This window comes from Cucumis melo, unplaced genomic scaffold, assembly GCF_025177605.1.
Source record: "Cucumis melo cultivar AY unplaced genomic scaffold, USDA_Cmelo_AY_1.0 utg001160l, whole genome shotgun sequence".
Lineage (NCBI taxonomy): Eukaryota > Viridiplantae > Streptophyta > Magnoliopsida > Cucurbitales > Cucurbitaceae > Cucumis > Cucumis melo.
Window position 1 is genome coordinate 20,001 of NW_026124441.1, and position 6,037 is coordinate 26,037.

The 6,037-nt window shown below is 30.7% G+C and overlaps 2 non-coding genes across 2 annotated transcripts; both read left to right on the forward strand.

Annotated features, from left to right (window-relative positions):
- Positions 1 to 795: 795 nt before the first annotated feature.
- On the forward strand, positions 796 to 879 carry TRNAY-GUA (transfer RNA tyrosine (anticodon GUA)). Its single transcript has one exon. It is a non-coding gene; the product is annotated as a tRNA-Tyr (tRNA).
- A 318-nt stretch (positions 880 to 1,197) lies between these two features.
- TRNAD-GUC (transfer RNA aspartic acid (anticodon GUC)) lies at positions 1,198 to 1,271 on the forward strand. The gene has a single exon. It is a non-coding gene; the product is annotated as a tRNA-Asp (tRNA).
- The last annotated feature ends 4,766 nt before the right edge of the window (positions 1,272 to 6,037 follow it).

Below are 6,037 nucleotides of genomic sequence, written 5' to 3' on the forward strand. Positions count from 1 at the left end.
CGAATCATTGATAAAGCAATTCTATTTGGCGAGAAAAAAATTTTCAATAACTTGTTGATCCCTATCCCCAGATTTCAAAATTTATCGTTTTTTAATTTCTTGGCTTAGTGTGAGATCGAAATATACCTAACCTAATCTTAACAATGAGTGAATCAATGAGTGAAAGTATGAGAAATGGAGTTTAATCCTGTTTATAGCATATGGCAGACCAATTCCCGAAGGGTACTAGCCTTCGTATTATTTAAATAAAAAAAGAATAAAATAAAAAAAGAATATTTTTTTTTCTAATATTTATTATTTTTGTTTATTTTAGAGGTTTCCTCTAATCACTACTAATCACTATTTTCATTTGATATTCTATAATATAAGTAATATAACTATATATTCCAATTTGCAAATTTATGTATATTATTTAAATGAAATAAATAAAAAAAAAATGCAATTTAAAATAAAATAATTTCTATATAGAATTATATGGGGAATGGTGATTAGAATGAACGATTCATAAATAGAAATCACAAATAAAAAAATTTCGATGGAATAATGAAAGAAAGAAAAATACGTCGAATTGCATCATATTAGTCCATTATATTTATTTTATATTGACAATTTCAAAAAACTATTCATACTATGATCATAGTATGATGGCAGTCGGGCAAGTATGCCCCCATCGTCTAGTGGTCCAGGACATCTCTCTTTCAAGGAGGCAGCGGGGATTCGACTTCCCCTGGGGGTAGGGTACTACGAAAGGAAGTTGATCATGGATTATCAACAAGCTTGGAATTGATTCTTCCCGGGTCGATGCCCGAGCGGTTAATGGGGACGGACTGTAAATTCGTTGGCAATATGTCTACGCTGGTTCAAATCCAGCTCGGCCCAATATATCGCGTATCCACCATAAAATGATATAACCTATTTGTCCTTCTACAGAAATACTTGACTTGATATGAAAGAATAAAAAAAAAAACTCTTTTTTTATTCATTGACAGATTGATAATCAATCAATTTTACAATAACGAAAAAATAAATATTAATCCATGCTTCTCACACTAAAGTCCATGTCTCCGCGCATATCAATCTATTACTTTATTACTCGCGTCTCTGTCTGGTAGAATATGACAATTCGAATCAAAAATCTACATAGAAAGGTTTGAAGGAAATTAAATCAACAACATATGTTGTACACTTTATTTCCCTGGGATTGTAGTTCAATTGGTCAGAGCACCGCCCTGTCAAGGCGGAAGCTGCGGGTTCGAGTCCCGTCAGTCCCGATGGATCCAAATCCAATAAAAAAAAAATACATCAATTAATCTCTTCCTTTCCTGTGAAAGAGAGAACAAATAACATAACTGAATTTTATTCCAAACGGGATCTCTCTTATTTTTTTTCCACATTTTTCAACAAAAAAATATGGGAATTTTGATTTCTTCAACGAGTACTAATTGATGGGAGAAAGACATATGTGCCATATGTGAATTACCACAATTATTGGTAGCATCATATTCAGGATTCGAAGGCGTACTGGGTCTAGTTGATTACGCCCGATTTTTCTAATGAAATAGAGTACTATACGTTTCCGGAAAGCACATACATAAAGGGAATTTGGACGATACAAAATAAAGTTTACATAGTAAACTTTGATCTAATTTTTCGTCTGAAAGCAAAATATATCCGTTCTGGCTCCGATTTTTTGTAACCTCAATTAGTAAATTCAATTACTAATTTGAATTTGAAATAATCTATCTTATTAAAATTTAACACTTAACTTTTGATATATACGTCCCACTACTAATTCAAGGAAAGAGGATATTAATACAAACAAGGATCCCATCTATCTCTCTTAGTGAGGTAATTAAGAATTTTTGAAAGTTTAAGTTTCGTTTTTATTTCTTTTTTTTAAGAAGATTTTATAAGTACAAAAAAAGGAAGGAGTTTAGTTCGAACCTACCTCCTTTTCCTTTTTTGAATTTCGCTGCTATTCTTTGCTTGAGTTTGTTTATAAACAATGTAAGGGTAAAGGTAGTCTGATGAGACTTCATCAGATGATTGCATTGAATAAGAGGGCAGTAGATTATAGAAAAGAAAGAATGCAAAAAATTATAAATAAAAAAAAGTAACGAAATTCTTGATTGCATCAGGAATCCCATTTTGTTTAAATTCGGTATGGATAAAAGATCTTCCTATGTTATACTATTCAATTCTCGACGATGAATCGATTTGATAGCTCCGATATTGTTATTCATGATATTTTAATACGATTCGATATCATCGAGATGCAACGCATCCCCTTGAATTTACAAGCGAAACATTTATCATCTCTATGGGATTAAATCCCGAGTTATTGCGAATAAAAAATGAAACGATGATATTATGGAAGTAAATATTCTCGCATTTATTGCTACTGCACTGTTCATTCTAGTTCCGACCGCCTTTTTACTTATAATATACGTAAAAACAATCAGTCAAAGTGATTAATTTGAATTAACCTTGACGTTTTAGTTCTTATCAATGATTGAAGATAAGAAAAATGAAAAGCATTAAAATTTCGCGTCTTAAATGAAATTGGCGGACTAGAATTATCAGTATTCTACGAGAGAAGTATTCGATAAGATCCGATAGTATGGTAGAAAGAAATATATGAATCCTTCTACCATACTATCTATTATTGTTATTGAAGTGTATAAATATAAAATTGTACTCTATAAAAATAGAGGTTGAATATCGATCAATTTGAATATAGATGAATATACAATATATATCTTTCTATTTATATATAGATATCATATCAATTACATATATGTAATATTAATCTAATATACATAGTGGCCCAATTCTATTTCTTTGCTTCATAATTCATGTTGATTAGAATGAATCTGAAATCAAATAATCGAAAGGCCACTAATTTTTTTTTAGCATTCGAAAGAAGTAATTGATTGAGCAGTTGACAGATGATCCAGGAGTTCGGTTCCATGGGAACTTTTTATCTTCGGATTTCGAAAAGAATTAGCAAACCCCATTTTTATTTAACGTTTGAAGCATGATATGAAATGAGTTCCCTAAAACAAGAAAAAATCCTATTTTGAAAATAACTAAAATACTAATAATAATAAATAAAAGAAGTGGTAAGCACGTAATATGTGGGTGGCTACCCCGAGGTACTATCTTATTATGAGGTAGTATATTATTATGCGTAGTATCTCATTGGACAACCACTATGTCTATGTTCTTTCGTGTTGAAAGTATGGATCCACTTAAAAACTTATAATCCGAACTCTTTTTTTTTTTACTTTTCAAAATAAAAGAAAAAAAGTTTTGCAGAACGATCTATAAAATAAACCAAAAACAATACAGTTTTATTTTTCAATTAGTAGTACTTCTAGAGTCCACTTCTTCCCCATACTACGAGGGAAAGAGAAAATGTAAAGACTACCATTAAAGCAGCCCAAGCGAGACTTACCATATCCATGTGAATTATGTCCCCTATCTCTATGAATATAAAAGAATTATTCCATTATTGCTCACTAATAATTATTATTCACTAATAATAGTGGAATCACTAGCGCATAGTCAAAAAGAGATTCGGGCACAACACCATTGATGAAACAATACAAAAAATCGAATTATCCCAAGTTATTATATGATTTCTAGTATAATCGAAAAAATTCAGTACAAATAAATAAAAGAGGCAGAAAAACTCTTGGAAGTATCAAAAGAATGTTAGTAACATGTAGGAATAATAAGACCTAGTCTTTCTTTTGTTGTCCTGCATTTCATTACATTAAGTAAAAAGTCTCAAAATAGAGAATCAAGATAGTATCTATCACATAACCCTACTATTATTCCTTTCTCATTTGATCTAATCTTTACTGTCCCCCCGATTGTTTCATAGAGACAATCGGAAGATGGGATGGCCTATTACATGCGTGGTTAGAGCTTATCGAAAAGAAATAAGTTCTTTTTTTAAGATTAAAATAAAAAAAAAAGCCAATTATTCATTCAATATAATATTGATTGAATGCTCGAGTACTCAGATACTTTCATGAGTCCGTATATCAAGTATCTTCCTCCTTTCCGTAAGGAAAAATGAAATTATATTCCCTAATTCAAGACCCAATGAGTAGACACTACATTAGTAGTCGAAGGGCTATCATCTCAAGATTTAACGATTATTTTTCATTACTCTACTAAATTCTGGAAACGAAACCTATACGCAAGGATTTATAACATTTTAGAGAACCCCAACGATGCTTAGAATCAAGCAAATCTAAAGATGCTTTTCTTCTAAAAAAAATGATAAAGTTATATCAGCAAAACAGAAGAGGGTATTTTGATTCTTTTGTTTGTTGCTGAGGCGACACCCGGATTTGAACTGGGGAAAAAGGGATTTGCAGTCCCCCCGCCTTACCGCTCGGCCATGCCGCCAAAACGATACAAAATATTGGATTGGCTCTATCTCTTAGATAGATAGTATCTTACAACACACAATATCTAAAACGAAAAACCGCAAAACTTTGCTTTTTCTATTGAAAAAAAAATGTGGATTTTCATTCACAAAAGCAAAAAATCAGGACAAATGGGAACCGTTAACTTTAACTATTGACTGTGAATTCATAAATGATTCTTGGATTGAAATTGCAAATTCGGTTTCCCTAATGATATAAGAAAACAATCCAAAAATGGATACCTTACCTAAATAAATAAAAATTGATAGATAACTAATCATTACTAATCCATCCGTATTGATTCGTTTCCATAACCATAAAAAAAATCCTTATTAATGACAATTTTAATAGCGATTATGAGTATATGTAAACCCCAGAACATAAACGATTACTATTATCTAAATCTAATATCTTATATATATATAAGATGTTTATAGGAAATGTTCGGAATTCTGTTTTTAGAATTTTTTTTTCATTATCATTAAATAGAAAATATAAATTTTTGATAGAGTACGACATGTGATGTTCCCCATAGAACTGTAATAAAGGAGGCGATATATATAACTAACTATATATATATATCTGCACATGTTTATTAATAAATACAAGTCCTTATACATACTTCAATCGCATTCTACGAATTCTACTAAAAAAAATATAGGTATAGGTAAAATATCTCTCTTCTATGCGAATTTTTTTTAACAGTGAAATCTACGAAAAAGTTCCATGTTGTTAAATAAAAAAAATTCTATATTGTTTCTTCAGATCAAATCCCGAATCTATTTATAGTACCCAATCCGATTGGAATATCATAATAATGGTAGAAATTGACTCACTTTTGTTTTGATATAGATATTTTATACAAAACTCCATAATTCTAAATAGAATTTACCAATTCATTTGTAGTTGTTGCAAATTCCAATTTAATTTGAGTATCAAAGTCTCTTTATTCTCTACGTTCATATGTATTTCATGCATTACATCTATTACACCTATGAAGTTAGGTAAAATTTCATGTGATTCAGTAAACATAATATAAATTCCATCATTGCTAGATCGATCCATTTTAAGCAAATAATGGGATTTTTTTTATAAATGGGAAATAAATAAAATGCTTGGGGGTGGAAATGAGAGAATGTCTACAATACCTGCGTTTAATCAGATACAATTTGAAGGGTTTTGTAGGTTCATTGATCATGGCTTAACAGAAGAACTTTCTAAGTTTCCAAAAATTGAAGATACAGATCAAGAAATTGAATTTCAATTATTTGTGGAAACATATAAATTGGTAGAACCATTGATAAAAGAAAGAGATGCTGTATATGAATCACTCACATATTCTTCTGAATTATACGTATCCGCAGGATTAATTTGGAAAACCCGTAGGGATATGCAAGAACAAACAATTTTGATTGGAAACATTCCTCTAATGAATTCCCTGGGAACTTCTATAGTAAATGGACTATACAGAATTGTCATCAGTCAAATATTGCAAAGCCCCGGTATCTATTACCGGTCAGAATTGGACCATAACGGAATTTCGGTCTATACCGGCACCATAATATCTGATTGGGGAGGAAGATTAGAATTAGAGA